The sequence below is a fragment of the Jatropha curcas genome, chromosome 8, assembly GCF_041381405.1.
Source record: "Jatropha curcas cultivar XTBG-Jc1 chromosome 8, XTBG_Jcur_1.0, whole genome shotgun sequence".
Lineage (NCBI taxonomy): Eukaryota > Viridiplantae > Streptophyta > Magnoliopsida > Malpighiales > Euphorbiaceae > Jatropha > Jatropha curcas.
The window spans coordinates 22,338,693-22,358,760 of NC_143158.1; the positions used below are offsets into that span (position 1 = coordinate 22,338,693).

Genomic DNA, 20,068 nt, shown 5'->3' on the forward strand with positions numbered 1-20,068 from the left:
TTAATCGTTCCTCAAAGCTTTGAATGGCTGTGTTTTGTTGATGGTTCGGTCTTCATAGCTTTGGACTTTATAGGATATTGGTTCATTATAAAACAGTAGAGGCAGATCTCAGAAGGTTGTCTCGGGGTTCCAAGAGGGCAATGGTAATTCAGCAGTAGTAGAAGCCATAGCACTGCGTTCTTACCTTCTTTATGCGCAAGAGTTTTTATCTTTTAATTTGCGTATTTTTTCAGATTGTCAAAACCTTGTTAATGCTCTTAAAATCTCCTTCAGTATACAATTCAGAATTTGGATTGATAGTTTTGGATTGTAAGAGAATTCTAGAATTTAAGCATGATACTAGTGTTGGGTGGATTTGGAGACAAGCAAATAGGGGTGCTTATACTCTAACTAGAGCATCTATTCAACACGTTTTATGATTTTCTTTAAAAGAAAAAATAAGTCCGTGAAGACAATATCAAAAAGATTGGCATCACAATCCGAGATATAAAGTTTTCGATCATATACAAATGTGGACACCAATATTACATTAAAAATCAAATAAATATTACTACTTATAGTGAAAAAAAAAATGTAAAATCCTAAAAAAAAAACGTTGAAAATAAAAGATCAAAAGTTGACCATTTTAGCCACTTTCTTGATTCCTTTGTCCTTTTTGTGATTTGAATATGGATCAAAACTTTGCATAATCCATAAAATTTTAAGGAAAATTTTTGCCTAGACTGGATACAAAAGTCTTATCTATGTACCAAATCAACAAAATAGAAATTGTTTAAAACTTATAATTACTTTTGTTATGAAATAATTGGATGTACTGTACAGGTTAGAAGTTTGTATTCTTTATTATTACGAACTCTATTTTACTGATTTGTGTAAGACTCTATTAGGATTCCACTTGTGTAATTTTATATATATATGGCTTCTCATTAATAATAATTACACTCTTGTATTCTCTCCCATATTTTGCTCTCTATTCCTTCTCTTTCTTTTCTCTAGTTTTATATTATTTTATAACATGTTATCAACACGATTAGTTCTACCACTACGATCGATTAGTTTTACCGCTATGATTTTATTCTACTGCTTTGATTTTTGTTCTAATCGCAAATCGCTTGAAAAAGATTTTTTGATCAAATAGCTTAAATAGAAGATAATTCACGTTTGCGACTATGAAAGTTAAGGTCGATGTGTTTAGATTTGTTTATATTCAACAAGGTAAATTCTTTATACAATTTGAGAATTATTTTATTGATTAATTGTGATCAATTAAAAAAAATAAATATAAAATCGTTACGCACGCGTATGACTGTTTAAATTTCATATAACAGTAGATGCCAAATTTTGTTTGTACTTGAGTTTGATTTCATCATGTTGTTTAAAATTAATTATAAATAATTAATTGAGTTTAATTGCTCATAAATCGATAATTGTATGTGGACAGGGAAAAGAAAAATTATTGTCACATGTTTAAATTCTTTAGTTTGTTTAAATTAATTTTCGGATCATCGACATAAAAATTATATTTTTGTTTATTTGTCATACTTCTGGAGTTCAATTCATTAAGTATTAATCATATATACACATGGCTACTTTTGGTCCTATTGTATTTTCATGGGTCACTGTTATTTAGTTTAGAACAATTTTGTAAGGTAAATTGATTTGTATATGCTGTAGAGACAGCCACGAAACATAGGCCTTGTCTTGGCCGAATTTATGAACTTGATTTCTTTGTTGTTAGGCTAACTATTACTTAAATAATTCTAATTTACGGGCAAGTTAATTTAATGGTAAAGGCCATATATATAAATAAACTAATATATGGGACTATTCTTATTTTCATAACTTAATATGGTCTCATTTTCTAAACTAATATATTGTTACAATACAGTTTATCATGCTAAATCTTACAAAATTTGAATTTTTAGCCTTAAGAATTATCTATTATGAATGCTATATCTAACATGCATATATTTAAATATAATGAATCTTGGAAATCAAATATTTAATTAAAATAGTTCCAAGGCAATATTTTTCTCTTATCGAATATTTGAACTTAAATATTCGTTTGTTCTTTGGAATAATTCGAAAGAAAGGTACAATTATGAAGCATCATCATGAATGGATGCATTTATCATTGCAAAGCTCGTAACATTGTAAGTGATTATAATTCTGCAGTATTAAGGTTATTGTTTGATTATTATAGTTATTATTATATAATGGCATATATATTATCTATATGATTTATTTTATTATTATTATATATTGGTATATATTATCCATATGGTACAAATTTTGAGACTTGATTCATTTATTTTTAAATATAATTAAGATATTGTTGTTGTTATTATTGTTGGAACCTATATTAGCTCTTGATCTAGAATTATCGATAATATTTATACCTCGAATATGCTCCTAAAGTAGCAATATCGAGAGAAAAAGTTTTATGATAAACTTTGAATTTATTTCATGTCCTTTTATCATTGAGCAAAGTATTGAGCTCTTAATTAATATCATGAAGCTTGTCTAATCAGTTCTCCATTTCCTGAAGTGAATGGAATGACACATAATACTGAACATAAGAGTAATGAAATCCACCCAACTAGATTTGATGCATTCCCTGAAGTGAATGCAATAATATATGATATTGGGTGTGTACATGAATGAATGAAAAAGATATATTTATCACTGAGAATATTAATGAGATCATAGTTCAAATAATGATCTTAGCAATTATGGTGGCCACGTAATTAAGGAGAAAATTTACCACCATAAGTGGTACAAATAATATGGGATATGGATATTGGTTATGTACTTGTTGTACATCAAAATATCGGAAGAAAAATCTAGCTTTGGCAGTAGAAGAATATTTAAAGGCTTCGGAAGAGCAAGTATTACTACCTAGAGGAATGAATTGTATGCGTAACATTGTATTCCAAAGATATTTATAATTGAAATAAATATTGTTGTAGACCAAAAGTTTACAAATCCAAGTACTTTATTATTTGACATGATCGGTTAGACCATCTCGATAAATAATGATGTGAAAAAGGAATATTCAATCCTTATGTGGATATTTATTGAAGAACCAGAAGTTTCTTCAAATCTAATGATTTTTCATGCTCAGTTTGTTCTCAAAGTAAATTAATTATTGAGTGTCACAAAGAGTTCAGATTGAACTACTTGTATTTTTTGGAATATATAAAGGGAAATTATTGATAAATTTATTTGGATATATTATGGATGCATCCAAAAGATAGTTAAATGATTATTCTTAACTTGCAACCTGAAGTTTGCAAAGATTATTATCAATATGCAACTAGAAGTTTGCATGATTATTTGCGCAAATAATTTGATTAAAAATACAATTTCCAGATTATGCTATTAAGTTGATTTATCTTGAAAATGATGGTGAATTTACACATCATGTGTTAAATGAAATAATTTTAGGGCAACCCATTGTTGTTTTTATTTATGCTCAAAATGATTTAGTATAATTATTTATTAAATAATTACAATTAATTGCAAGGATTATTATGAGAACGAAGCTCCCAATTTTTTAAAGGGACATGGTATTAAATTTAATAGTACTTACTCGCATCAAGCCAATGAGTTATTATAAGTTCCCTCCTTTATAATTGGTTTTTGAATCAAGAACTAAATATTATCCATCTAGAAATTTTTAAATGTACGGCGTATATTCTAATTGCTCCACCACAGCACACTAAGATGAGTCCTCAAATGAGGTTGGAAAATATATCGAGTATGAATTTACATCTATCTATCTAGAACTTTCAAAAATAAGAAAGATATTTATGGATCAAATTTGCTAATTGTTATGGATCCCGACATTAGAGGGAGAAAATAAGCAGCTAGAAGAATAATTGATTGGAAAATAATTATCGTTATTATGTCTTAATCCTCATACAAGGTGGTGTGAATTTAAAGTTTTAAAAGATAAGTCATTTACAAAATATTGCAAATTAGTTGCCAGATATATTTTCTGATCCAAAAGGAGATAATTAAATCTCCCATACTAGCTGCACAATGCTCCTATTAGAATTAAAGTCCTCGAAGGACAAATTGTCTATGCTAATGAGTCTAAGGCACACCTGAAGCATGGTAGACCAATTGGTTTCAAGGATTAAAATCCTAGAAAAAGAAATGGAGCAAATATTCAAATCTCTACAGAGCAAAGTGTGGAAGAAGTCCCTGACATGAATAATAAGTTTCGAGAAGAAACTCAAGTAGTTTAAATCATTGAAAATGATGAGATCTCAATAAATTATGTCATGTGTGGACAAAGGTTGAACTGATATAAAAATAAACGTCGACGATATTTTTATATAATCTAGCGCTTGATATTGTGAAAAATGAGGATCTTGAGTATTGTCTATTGGGGAACATAGACATAGAATTGATTGGCCAAAAATAGAAATATGTATTTGAGAATTTTGAGAATTTAATATGGCATCAAGAGATGTCAAGCCAGTAGAATACAAATATGTATTTGTGCGAAATTGAAATGGAGTCATGAGATATAAAGCAAACTTGTTTCACAAGTTTTTCGCGAAGAACTGACATTGATTATGAGGATAAATATCCTCATGTGGTGGATGCAATTATAATTTTATATTTGATTATTTTGGCAATTTATGAAACTTGAAATGCGTCTAATGAATTAATGGATGCCAATTTATATGACTAACTTGATGTAGATATCTATATGAAAATCCCTGAAAGATTTTAGTTGCTTGAAGCATAAAATTAAATTCTCGAGAAATTTCTTCAACTAAATGTTATAGAGCTCTATATGGATTACAGATAATGATATTCATGAAATATTGAAAAATGCTTGAAGCATGTAAATCGAGGCCGCTAGAAATATATTCAAGATTTCTATATAGATTAAAGAAATTTCAATACATATAATTACCTTAATGATGTTTATGGCTAAGAAAATATTATATTATTTTATGCTTATATTATTTTTAATAATGTTTTATTATTGAAAGCATACTTTTGATATTTACTTTATATACTATCATGAGTAAGGTGATCTCTTGATTAGTGAATATCTGTTGAAATGATATTTTAGTAATATTGTTATATGTTCATGAAGTTTTATAGAGATATTTGAATATGAATTTGTCATTATTTGATCTTAAATTTCATTGGAACTCATGAAGAGCTTCCAAAGATTATGAATTCTTTAAGAGAAGAGTTTGAGATGAAAAATATTGAAAATATAAAGTTTTGTCTCGGTCTAAAGATTGAGCATTTCATAAATGAAATTTCGTCTATGAATCCACATATATGACTAAGTTATTCAAATGATTTTAGTGAGGTCACTTAATGAGAAGATGATCATTTTTCAACTTTGAGAAAATTATGAAGAACTTATTGGTCCTGAAGTACTATATCTTAGTGTAATAAAGACGCTAATGTATGTTGCTAGTCATATGACTAAATATAAACATTTTTATAAATTTTATTTGCAAAATATATTTCTTCTTGAATATGAAGAAATTGAATAGAGTTAAATACTTATTTTGATATCTCCATGGCATGATATATATGAGTTATATTATAACTAATATGAGGGGGAGTAAATATGCACTGTACTCTTTTGCCCTTGAACCAAGGTTTTTTTCCCACTGGATTTTCCTAATAAAATTTTTTAATGAGGCAGTATTTCAATGCGTATTTAAGAAAAGAATAATATACTCTTTTTTCTTCATTAAATTTTTTTTTCCACAGGGTTTTTTCTTAGTAAGGTTTTAATGAGGCATATTCTTTGAAGAATGGACATCCAAGGGGAAGTGTATGAAATAAGTGGATGTCCTATATATGCTAGAAGTCTATATTCTTTATTATTGTGAACTCTACCTTCCTGATTTGTTTAGAATTCTATTAGGGTTCCACTTGTGTAATTATATATATATGTGCCTTCTCATCAATAATAATTACACTCTCGTATTCTCTCCTATATTTTGCTCTCCATTCCTTCTCTTTCTTCTCTCTCTTTTTATGTTATTTTATAACAACTTTATTCTTTTTTTGTCAAGTGTATAGTCAGAAATACTCTCATTTCAATAAAATGATCTATATTTTCATTAGTTTGATCTATGGGTGGAGCCATCGATCCAGTCTTGGCAATGTAAGAAAAATAGGTTTATAATAGTATTAAGATATGGTTATCTTTTTTTAAAATATTTTTCTATGCTGTTATGATAATAAATTATTAAGAATTTTAGGATTTCAATCGCATTTTCACAAACTGAGCAATTAATAAAAATTTAACAAAATTTAAAAATAAAATTACCATGAAGGTTCTTTTTATTCAATCCTGGATTTCCTCTCCTTTTTCTTAATGTTGTTTGGATATGGACCTATCCTACATAATCCACAAAAATTTTAAATAATAATATTGAAAATTTTGAAAAGAACAAAAAATAATTAAAGAGAAAAATTAATATAATTATACGTAGATTTTGAGCAAGTTAATGACTAAACACTACTATTCCTTTTACGCTTGACTCTCCTATTTTTTTCCCATTCCACTTCATCTTGATCTATAGTATCCAACAAAAGCCTAATTTTCCATTTCATTTGAAACTTGTTTATACTTTAATTCTTCAAGCTTAAAAATATTTTGTAAGAGTTTTTCCTCAGAAAATTTTCCAACCACTAATCCTTTGAATGAGTGGCCCATTTATAGGCAAATAAGGATTTGTGTCGCCCTAATTTAGGGGCTTAGGTGACACCGACCATTTGTTATGAGAACAGTTTGGGTAGCACGTAAAATCGAGGTCATGCATAGGGTCCCTATTTCGATACGAATACCCATGGAAATTGAAAAACGTAAAAATGGCACAACGACTCACTTATCTTAAACTCGGATTACCAGTCCAAGGATCAAGTCCATCGGATATCTAGAAATTGTTTTATGTCAAAAAAGGTTATCATCACTGAGTCTTTTTGTCGTCACAAAATTTAAGCGTCTACACTTTAGTGAATGGATATGCTAGTTATTAGAAGACCTCACATACACAATGGTTATTATACCATCAATAATCAATTGCCTCACATATTCATGTCTCAAGCTAATGTGTCTAGATTTTCCATTATAGATCTTTGTAGAAGCTTTGGACATAGTTGCTTGACTGTGAATTTTCAGTTCCTTTAACTCAATAGGAGCCATTCTATAAAAAGGAATGGATATGGGGGCAGTGCCTGAGATTAATTCAATCGTGAACTCAGTCTCTCTTTTTGGTGGCAATCCAGGTAAGTCATCAGGAAATACATTTGAAAATTCATTTACCACATGAATATCTTGTAATGTGCTGTTTGTAACTTGGGCATCAACAACATGAGCTAAATATGCCTCACAACCCTTCTTAATAATCTTTATTGCACTAACGGCAGAAATCAAACATGATGGGACTGCTTATCTATCTCCCTGAAATATCACTCTAGGTTGATATGGTAATTCAAATGTAACCTCTTTGGTACAACAATTAAAAATAGCCATATACTTTGCTAACCAATCCATTCCTAGAATCACATCGAATTCTCGAAGGGACAATATTATCAAATCTGCTTTTAGTATTATTCATCCTATACAAATATCACAATCTCGATGCACTCGGTTAACTTCCACATTATCTCCTAATGGGGTACTCACTTTTAAATCATAACCCAGTGTCGTATGCTCACGATGTAATTGTGATGCCAAATTTAATGCTATAAATGAGTTTGTAGAATCTGGATCTATTAATGCATGTGCCTCATGGTCATAAATAGATAGCTTACTAGTAACAACTTCTGTTGTATCCCGTGCCTCTTGTCTACTCATTGCAAAGACTCTAACTTGAGCTTGTTGACCAGAACTTTGTCCCTTGGATCGTACACCACTGTAGTTGGTTGCTCCCGTCTACCCTTACCTCTACCTCTCTGAGGTACCGTTCAAATACAACTAACTATGGTGTTCTGTATAGACATCTCAGAACAAACTATACCTCTTCCCATTTTTGAAAATCCAGATGCCTCAAGGAAGTCTCTAATTATATGATCTAATGACCCACATCTATAACAAGCACTAGTAACCCTGCGATACTCAACAATGTGTTGCTTACCACAATGCACACAATTTATCCTTTGTTCTGAGGTTTGTGCTGGTACTTGGCTTCTTCTTGGGTAAATTGGTGCATTGGGACTCTACTTCTAAAACCCGAATATCCACCTCTAACATTAGATTGAGTTACAGTGGGTTTCCTCTATACTTACTAAACTTTCGGCTAGGCTCAGACACAAATGCGCTTGGCCTCTTATTTCTTTGCTCTTGATCCTCCTTCCTTAGTTTCTCAGCTCTAATGGCAGAAGATCTCAGCTCAAAATATCTTCTCAAATCAGCTGCAATCAACTTCTTTTTTATAGCCAAGTTTAGTCCTTCCTCAAACCGTCGACATTTGTCTCTTTGAGTAGAGACAGGAATGGTCCATATCGGGACAGCTGATTAAACTTTACTTCATATTCCGCCACAATCATATTCCCCTGTTTTAAGTCTTGACACTACAAAAAAATGCGATTTTGCGACCGATTTTTGCGACCGAAGCAATTCGGTTGCAAAATTGCGATGCAATTGCGACCAATTATGATGATTGGGAGATTGAATATCCACCAACCGATTTGGACCACATGGCGATAAAATTTGTGATCGAAAACTCATCCGTCGCTAAAACTAGCGTTAATAATTTCTGCCAGTTTGGTTTCCATTTTGTGATCGAATTACGACTAATTGGCGACGGATTTGCGAACATTGAAAATTCTGTCGCAACATTGTGCGCTGCATTTCAGTGCCAAATTTAGTTTCCTGTTTGCAAGAGATTAGTGACCGATTTGCGATCGATAGTTTTGCGGCCGACATGTATGGTCGCAAGTCGGTCGCAATTTGTCTGACATCAAAACGACATCGGAGGATTAAATATTGCGATCGATTTTTTAATTATTCGCGACCGACAATAGGGCTTCATAAGCCCTTGCTCGTGCTGCACGAGCATAGCGCATCTTCTCTTCTCCTTCTCCTCTCCATTGCAGCAGCATTTCTAGCAGATTCATTATTGTCCGTTGCAGCATCGGTCACCGGAGAATCGGGGTCTCGCCATCTCCTTCCTCTTCGTTCGCTGCTGGTCAGGTACGCCTTCTCATCTCCTCTCCGTCATAACTGTATTTTGCCTTTTTTTTGTGGATTTCAGTTTATTTAGATATTATTATTATTATTATTATTATTATTATTATTATTATTGTAGTTGCAATAATGACATGAAATAATTGTAATTTATGTTAGGCATGGCCACCGGTTCGGTTCTAACCGGAACTGAACCGTACTGTAGATGAACCGAAACCAGACCGAAACCGGCGGTTCAAAATTTTGAACCGGAACCGACGGTTCAAGGGCCGGTTAAGGTTCATGTAAATGTTAAAAAATGAACCTGAACCGGCCCGGAACCGGCGGTTTCTGTTCGGTTCTAACCGGATTCACAAACAAAATTATTTGTTGCAATAATACTTAATTTATAAAAAGTATTGAAAAAAAAACATCATCATTTCACTTAATTGGTAGAAAAAAAAGGTTTAGGAGCGAAAAAAAGCATCATCATTTCACTTTTTTTTTTTTTTGAAAGCTCATCATTTCACTTAATTAGCCGTTTGAACTTTTTTTTTACAAATACCTATTTTTTTTTTTTTTTTACAAATGAACTATACAATTTACACAAAGTTCAAAGTTCAAACGACTATAATTGTTTTATTATAATTTAATCAATTATTTATTTATTTATTATAATTTACTAAATTATCCAAAAATATAATTGTTTTTTTTCTATTATAAGGGACAATTTGGGAAACTACATAAATGAAAAATATGTATAAATATGATGAGTTGATTATTTTTTTTTTCACAACCAATTATATTCTATCTTTCCTCTTCTTAATATTGCTTTATTTTCATACATCCAATTCTAAATTCCATTAATTTCATATTCCATTTATTCATTTTTTTTCCATAATTCCATTTAAAATTATGGCACACAATTCACAAAGCTCCAAGGGAAAGCGAGTTGCTCAAAGCGTGGAAGAAATTGATTCAAATGATCCATTGATTGATTTTTCACCACAAGAAGCAATATCTCCTAATATTTCAATAGGTAAACTACCAAAATCAGATATTTTCAAGAAGCACTTTGCAAAAATTGTTCAAGATAATGGAGAAATCAATGCGGTTCGATATAATTATTGTAAAAAAGAATATGCATTCAAGCTTGGAGGAGGATATGGCACTCTCAATTGGCATTTAAAATCACATCATCCAAGTGAGGTAGGAATGGATGTAACTCAAACTCAATTATCGTCATCAAGGTATGGTGATCCTAACACTCCTTTATTTAAATATAGTGATGAAACTAATAAAATTGAAATGGCTAAAATGGTTTGTATGGAACGATTATCTTTTTCATTTGGAAAAAATTGGATTTAATAACTATTGTAAAAAAGCATTAAATCCTTTAGCAAAAAAGATACCTAGGAATACACTTAAAAGGACTATTTTATCTATTTATTTAAAAGAAAAAGAAATTTTAAAAAATTTATTTGCAAATTTTAATGGTAAAATTGCCATTTGTTGTGATATTTGGTGTGATGCTTGGCAAATTCATTCTTATATGGGTGTTACATCCCATTGGATTGATAATGAATGGAAACTTGAAAAAAGAATTATTGCACTTAGAGTTTTTGATGACTTTCACACCGCACATAATATTTTTACCATGTTAAATATTATTTTAGAAGAATATGGTTTGACTAAAAAAATTTTTACAATTGGTTTTGATAATGCCAGTGCAAATACCGCATCAATAAATGAATTAAAAACTCTTTGTCAACCTAAATTTGGTGGACAGTTTTTTCACACTAGATGTGCATGTCATATTTTAAATTTATGTGTTCAAGATGCATTAACAACATTAAATGTATTTTTACGTCCAATAAAAAATGCTTTAAATCATTTATGGACACATGGATATGTTAGAAAAGAATTTAAAAATTTTTGTCACTCTATGGGAAAAAAATATAAAAAATTTTCAAGAGATATTCCTGATAGAGTAATCAGTTAAGATAATATTTACAATTTATTTGTATTTAATATTAGCTGTATTTGTAACTGTCACTAAAAGATATACATGTAAACTGCTATATATTGTACCTATAATACAATACAGAACACAACAAAAAGAATTCTCAAACGTGTAAACCTCTAGATGGTATCAGAGCTCTAAGGCTACACGGCATCTTCTCATCTTTTCTTCTGCAATTCTGTATTCGTTCTTCATCTTTATTCAAAAAAAAAAAAAAAAAAGTATGGGGACAGAGCCCGCTGTCGTTTCTTCTTCTCTCACCTCTACTGTTTCTGCACCTGCTTCTTTTTCTTCTGTCCAAGCTCCCAATATAACTCAGTTCATCTCTGTGAAATTGACCTCAGCTAATTATTTGCTGTGGAAATCCCAAGTTCTTCCCCTTTTGTATGGGTATCGACTTGCTGGTTATATCGATGGATCTAAGCCTGCACCTTCTCAGTCGCTTGACAATGGTGAACCCAACTCAGCGTATAATGATTGGTTTTGTCAAGATCAAATAGTCAGAAGCTGGATTAATTGTTCCGTTTCTGAATCCCTCTTAAATCAGATTGTGTGTTGTACTTCTGCTAAGGAGGCGTGGGATAAGCTTGCTACGGTTTATTCGAAAGGCTCTCAAACAAAAGTCCACCAATTACGGAAATCATTGAAACATCTATCTAAAGGGTCTGATTGCATTGACGTTTACATGCAGAAAGCTCAATCTATCTTTGATCAACTTGCTGCTTTGCAGCACGCAATTCCTGAGGAAGCACTAGTTTGTGATGTTCTTGCTGGATTAGGGCCAGATTATCGCCCATTCACGCGTGCAATTGATGCTAGGAATGCACCAATATCTCTTGCTGAGTTACATGCCCTTTTGTTAAGTGAAGAAACTCAACTTCAATTTGATAGTTTACACATCTCATCTGCGATACCACCAACAGCTCATTATATTGCTTCTGGTCGTGGTGGAGGGCGATCTCATCGCGGCCGTGGTAGTGGTGGTCGTGGAAAATATGGGCCGTCTCCACGTGGTGGTAGTGGAACTCCGCAGTATTCAACTGCTAGTCGTGGACATACTCATACTCCACTTCATTCGGCAAATCTACAGTGCTACAATTGTAATGGTTATGGTCATATATCTCGTCAGTGTCCTTCACCTCGCTTCTCACCTCAAGCTCATATTGCCACAACCGACTCTTCCTCTCCATCAGCCTGGACTGTTGATTCCGGAGCGAATTATCATCTCGTTTCTAAACCGGAGCATCTTGTCAATCCTGTTCCTGTTGCCGATCATACCACACTCACTATTGCTGATGGTAAAACACTTCCTCTTTTCTCTCGTGGGTCTTCTGTTCAGTCTGTTAATGGTCATTCTTATGTTTTTAATGATGTTCTTTATTCTCCCTCTGTTACTAATAATTTGTTATCTGTATCTGCCTTTACTACACAAAATAACGTTTCTGTTGAATTCTTTCCTAAATCTTATCTTGTGAAGGATATCCCCACGAGGCAGGTGCTCTACCAAGGCCAGAGTAAGAATGGACTGTATTCTTTTCCGATGCAGCCGGTTCGGTCTTTTTCACCCAAAGCTTTTCCTGCAAGTGTTTCGTTATGGCATGAACGCCTTGGTCATGCACATGTTAGAGTTGTTAAGAATGTTCTTCGTACTAATAATATTTCTTTTGATTCTAATAAGTCATTTGATTTTTGTCATGCTTGTAATGTGAGCAAATCACATAAACTCCCATTCTTTGATTCTAATTATCGTGCTAAATAGCCTCTTGAATTGATATGCTCTGATGTATGGGGTCCTGCACCCGTTCTGTCTGTTGATGGTTTTCGGTATTACGTTATTTTCTTTGATCACTTCAGCAAGTACAGTTGGATTTATTTTCTCAAACAAAAATCTGATGTCTTCCCTGTGTTCATACAATTTCGCAATTTTGTTGAGAAATACTTTGGGGTATCCATTAAAAATTTTCAATCCGATTGGGGGGGCGAATTTCAATCTTTAACGACATATCTTCGAGACAATGGAATCACTCAACGTGTTTCTTATCCTTATACGCCCGAACAAAATGGTTGTGCTGAGCGCAAACATAGGCACATTGTTGAACTAGGTCGAGCATTATTACATCATGCCTCTGTTCCATCCAAATACTGGACCTATGCTTTTGCAACTGCTGCTTATACTATTAATAGATTGCCATCTAATTTAATTTTTCATTCTACTCCGTTTGAGACATTGTTTCATGAAAAACCCAATTATGATGAATTACGTGTTTTTGGCTCTTTGTGTTATCCCTGGCTTAAGCCATATTCGTCCCATAAACTTGCACCAAAGTCTACCCGTTGTGTCTTTCTAGGTTATAGTAAGCTTCATAAAGGATATTCATGTCTTGATTTGTCTACTTTCCGCATTTACATCTCACGTCATGTTATGTTTTATGAACAGGTGTTTCCGTTTCAGAAATTGGATGATAATTGCACTCTATCAGCAACTGAACCCAGTCCTACTTCCATACCTTTACCGCCACTTACTTACAATCATGCCTCTGAGAATGGTCTACTTGGACACTCACCACATCGCCCACCTTTGCCTATACTACCTACACAAAATGACATCTCCAGCAACATCAGCCACGAATTTGGTCATCACCAACAATCCGAAGCCCAGCCCATTTCCTCCCAACCCATCGTTTCATTACATGAACCAAACACACTCCCTAGCCGCATCGTTTCATTAAATAATGTCATTCCAACCTCACCCGAGTCAAACCAGCCTTCCTTATCTCCAATTTCCGTCGGTTCAACCACTCCCTCATCAACCCAACCCCTCATTGACACTGATCGAGATTTAAGACCAGACTCAGTACATCAATTGTTGCCTGCAGAACCGTTACCACCTCAGAAAACTCATCCCATGGTTACTCGCCAACAAACAGGAAGCGTGAAACCAAAAACACCATGGTCACCGCAATCTCACAATGCTGTTCTCTCTTCTACTGTTCCCACTTGCTACACACAAGCAATCAAGGATTCCAATTGGAGGGAGGCCATGACTCAAGAACTTAATGCTTTAATCAAAACAGGAACTTGGGAATTGGTACCTAGACATCGTGCTCAGAACATTGTTGGCTGCAAATGGGTATTCCGTATTAAACAAAAGTCAGATGGAAGCATTGATCGCTATAAAGCACGACTTGTGGCAAAAGGGTTTCACCAAAGACCCGGCATTGATTACTTTGAAACCTTTTCCCCAGTGGTAAAACCAACTACCATACGAATTATATTGTCATTAGCTATTTCGAATGGTTGGTCTCTTAAACAGCTTGACGTTTCTAATGCTTTTCTTCATGGTGACTTGGATGATGAAGTGTTTATGGAACAACCACCGGGATTTCAAGATCATGCTAAGCCTGATTTTGTTTGTCGATTACGGAGATCGCTTTATGGTCTTCGTCAGGCGCCTCGTCAGTGGTATAAAAAATTATACACTGCATTGCTGCAACTTGGTTTCCAAATGTCGCCTGCTGATCCGTCTCTTTTCCATTATGTTCATAATAATGTCACAATATTTGCTCTTGTATACGTTGATGACATTATTTTGACAGGTACACATGAATCAACGTTGCAAACCATAATTGCATCTCTGCAGTCCGAATTTATGCTAAAAGATTTGGGAACACTTGAGTATTTTCTTGGGATGGAGGCGAGTTAGACGAATAATGGCCTTTTACTCACTCAAAATAAGTACATACAGGACTTACTTGTTAAGGCTGGTATGACTAATTGTAAGGGCCTTTCCTCACCAGCCACTACAAAAGAATCGACTACGGATGCACCACAAACTCCCTTTTCCGATCCTACACTCTATCGAAGTATAGTTGGTGGCCTGCAGTATCTAAATCTGACACGACCTGACGTATGTTATTCAGTTCATAAAGTGTCACAATTTCTTCAAGCACCGACCGAGGCTAACTGGTCTTCCGTCAAGCGAATTTTAAGGTACTTGAAAGATACTGCAACGTGTGGTTTATTTTTCACCAAATCCTTGACAACCAACTTGAATGTTTATTCTGACGCTGATTGGGCGAGTAGTTTAGATGATCGCAAGTCTACCACCGGTTATGCTATCTTTATGGGTTCTAATCTCATTTCATGGAACTCTAAGAAACAACAAACTGTGGCAAAATCATCCACAGAAGCTGAATATAGGGCTATCGGACTTGCCGTTACTGAATTGTCATGGATCCAAGCTTTGATGCGAGATATTGGTTATAGTTCAAAGGTCACACCGAATTTATGGTGTGACAACATTGGTGCCACGTATTTGTCAGCAAATCCTGTATTTCATGCCCGTACTAAGCATTTAGAAGTGGATTTTCATTTTGTCCGTGACAAATTCAGTAAGCGAGAATTACAGGTACAATTTATTTGTTCGAAAGATCAACTAGCTGACATTCTGACAAAACCTCTACCTCGGATTCGACATCATGCCTTAATGCACAGTTTGACAATTCGAAGCTTCATTCCGCAAGCTTGAATTGAGGGGGCCTGATAGAGTAATCAGTTAAGATAATATTTACAATTTATTTGTATTTAATATTAGCTGTATTTGTAACTGTCACTAAAAGATATACATGTAAACTGCTATATATTGTACCTATAATACAATACAGAACACAACAAAAAGAATTCTCAAACGTGTAAACCTCTAGAATTCCTACAAGGTGGAATTCAACTTATAAAATGTTAAATGAGTCTTATGAATATAAAGATATTCTTTCTTCATTTATGCAATTGCATGCATCACATTTTCAACTTTATCCAACCAATTGGACTATTTGTAAAAAAATATTAGATATTTTGCAAGTTTTTGAAAATTGTACAAGAATTTTTAGTGGTGTTTATTATCCTACCTCCCATTTATTTCCATTTCATTGTTTGGCCATAAGTAGTGCCATAATTGAAAATGAAAATGATGATGATTTACAAGAATGTATATTCATGATGAAAACTAAATGGTTAAAATATTATACTGAAATTCCGGATTTAAATTTAGTTGCATTTTTTCTTTGTCCTAGATTTAAATTAGTTGCATTACAAGAATTTTTTCGTCTTTATTATGGATCTTTTAATATTGAGGCAGATTATTTTTCTCTTACTAATAATGTTTTGAGGTATGTCCGTCAATTGTATGATGAGTATTCTAAATTAGTATCTCCCCTTCCTCAAGTATCAGATCCACAAACTACACAATCCACTAAATTTCATTCTACACAATTTACCTTCATGCAAAATGTTTCAAAAAAATCAAGGGAGGGTCCACATTCATACACAGAAATTGAGACATATATTAGCACGGATTTTGAGTTTTTAGGTGATGATGCGGATGAAGACCTAACAAAATTTGATATTTTGGGTTGGTGGAAAAAACATGCAAATCGCTTTCCAGTCTTAGCTTGAATTGCAAAAGATATTCTTGCTTGTCCAATTTCTACTGTTGCAGTGGAACAAGCTTTTAGTGCAGGTGGACAAATTTTAGATCCAACACGGTCAAGATTATCGCAATGTGGAAATGCAAGAGTGTGTTGACGATTGGATTAGAGCGGCGTTGAGAACTCAAGACCAGTAAAATTCAAGCGACGATGATGATTCTGACTCATTAACGGGGACTAGTGGCACCGATGACTAAAATTAATTGTAATAATTGGGAGGTTATTTTCCAATGTAATAAAAAAAAAGAACTATGTGGGCTTTGATTTTCTCTAATTTTCAAGAGGATACGTAGGCAATTAAATTAAAATTTTTCAATTTTAATTTAATTCAAGCCCAAAATAAAAAATTATAATTTTCTATATTAGTGAGTTAGCAAAATTTGTAAATTTAATGTAATAATAGTTCTAAATTAATAGAAGTTTTTTGTTTTAAAATTTTATAATAATTTATTTAGTTAATAAAATTTAAACATCTTAAAATTATTATTTATTCATGAATTCGGAATCAAAACTTTATTATTTTTTTAAAAATTTACGTAATGCCGGAACCGAATCGGAACAGTAATTAGAACCGTCAGTTCGCCGGAACCGAAGGTTCAAGGGTCTGTTCTGGTTCAAAATTTTAAACATCTCGAACCGGCGGTTCAATGAACCGAAACCGGCGGTTCATTGAACCGGCCATGCTTAATTTATGTAATCATATTTTAATAAGTAAATGATTATTTAACAAATAGTATTTGGAATAATTTAAATACTCTATAAATAAAGAAAAATCAAATTAAACTATTTTATGCAATTTCTCACTTTGACAATAATAATTGATAATTTTTAATAAATACTAGTAATTATTGATAAAAATCATAATCTAATAATTTAATAAATAGAGAAAAACCAACTTTTATATTATGTATTGAAATTAAGTTTTTTGGAATTAGTTTATGTTGACTATTGCTTTTCATTTGATTGGAAATCACATGAATTAGTTTATGTTGATGATTGTTTTCATTTGATTGGAAATCACATGAATTATGCATTTGAGTTGGTGGCCTAGTAGTGGCCATTTTGCCTCTAGAGAATGTTGTTATGATATAGAAGTGTTTATATTACTGTGGGAATCTCGTTTTAAGGTTCGTGATTGTCTTTTTAAATTTTAGAGAAATATTGTATTAAATTTAAGCACATCTCACCGTTTAAATTAATTTGAATATTAGACTCTGTAATATTATATAAAATAAAATTTTGCCCACTTAAAGCAGCTCTTATTATTTAAAATTTAAAATATACTAATTTTTTAAAATTAGTTTATGTTGATTTGTGTTTTCATTTGATTGGAAATGAAATGAATGATGTGTTTGAGTTGGAGGCCTAGTAGTGGCCATTTTGACTTTAATGGATGTTGGGATGATATAGAAGTGTTTATATTAGTGTGTTTTGACTTGAGAATTGATTATGTTACGCCGAAATGCTGCCAAAATTTTTATAAAAACTGAAAATTTTTTTGAAAACTGATTATGTTATATATATATATATATACCTCTACCTCTACCTCTACCTCTATCCCAATGTTGTAATGTTTTAGAATGGATCTTAGAAGGCATAGTACCCCCTCCAATTCCAGAAAAAGTAAAACCCAATATAAATTTACAAAAAATTGAGCAATATGAAGACGGCAAAGTAACATTAAAATTTAATAGAAGTCAAAGTTCCAGATATACAGGGTCATCATCTTCTGTTGTTACAGATGACAATGAAAAACCCTCTTCAAATATACCTTCAGTCATTTATGCAAAATATAAAGATACTGAACCTAAACCTATTATTCAAACATTAGTCAAACCCAGATTCTCTACTTCAGATATCCCAACTTTAAGTCAGTCTCTTAAAATGAAAGGTGTTGATTATAGTTCTTCCATTTCGCAGGCAATTTATAACCCTTTAGAAAGCTATGTAAATCAGCAATCAAACTTAGCACATTCATCACCTGAATCACCAACAGCTTCAGCTATAACTGAAAATATAAATGATTTAAATAGAGAACTAAATGTACTTAGTAAAGAAGATATTGAGGAAAGACTAGTAAAAGAAATAACAAAAACCAAAAATTTGATGAAACTAAACAGGATACTAAAAACTCATACCTTTGAAGATTTAAAAGATGAGTATGTAAATTATAAATTCACAACTCAAACTAATATCAAATTCTTAGATTGGTTTGCATTAACTAAAGAAGATTGTTCCAATAAAAGTCTAAATCCTATTACTGTTAGAGATAAAAGACCCGAATGGATTGTAAATGATAGAACAATACAAAGTGATTTTCCACCTAAAACAATTAGTAAATTAAAATATCAAGATAATGAAATTATTTGTGCCCCATATAAGATAGCTAGAGATAATGATACAGATAAAAAACTAATAGAACAAAATAATTTTAGTAATGCAAGTTTAATTTGTTTAAATACACAACTAAAACGAATAGAAAACTTGTTAGAAGAAAAACCAACTATAGATGATCATGTAAAAGGTAAAGAAAGAATAAAATCTCATATTTTTAAACCATATCAAATTTCTCAATCTAGTCAAAAGGAATTCAAAGATAAATTCGTGGGAACATTAAAAGATCAGCTAAGTAAACTCGAATTACATTCAGAATCTACGCAACAAGTAGCACCTGAAACCCCTCAAACATCTAGAAATATAAATATAATAGAAGGAAATTCTCACTCTGAAATCAGTGAACCTGAATCCGAAGATATAAAACAATTTGAAATCAACCCAATATCACATAGAGAAATAGTAAATAGAGCACCAGATTTAGGCTTAATAGATAAACCAAATCACATATCTCAATTCAAATATAATGCGACTACAATTTATGAATGGAATATAGATGGATTATCTGAATATAATATATTAAGTATATTGCAACAAATGACTATGGCAGCTAATGCTTATAAAACTCAGTCAATTATATCAAATAGAGCTATAGCAGAAATAATTATAGCAGGATTCACAGGCCAATTAAAAGGTTGGTGGGATTATCATCTAACTGACCAACAACACTTAGAAATATTAAATTCTATTCAAGTAACTGATGATGGAGAACCCATCTATGATGAAAATGGTGAAACTATTCAAGATGCTGTGTCAACATTAATTCTCACTATTTCATTACATTTTATAGGAGACCCATCACACTTAAAAGATAAAAATGCAGAATTATTAAGTAATCTAAAATGTAAAAAATTAAGTGATTTTCAATATTATAAAACTACTTTTCTCACCAGATTAATGTTAAGAGAAGATTCCAACCAAGCCTTTTGGAAAGAAAAATTCTTAGTAGGATTACCTTTTTTCTTAGGAGAAAAGGTTAGAAATTATATAAAACAACAATTT

General features: G+C 32.3%; 1 pseudogene; it reads left to right on the forward strand.

The window, feature by feature from the left end:
- Window positions 1-14,955: 14,955 nt before the first annotated feature.
- LOC149494342 (secreted RxLR effector protein 161 pseudogene) lies at window positions 14,956-15,717 on the forward strand (annotated as a pseudogene).
- Window positions 15,718-20,068: the final 4,351 nt, after the last annotated feature.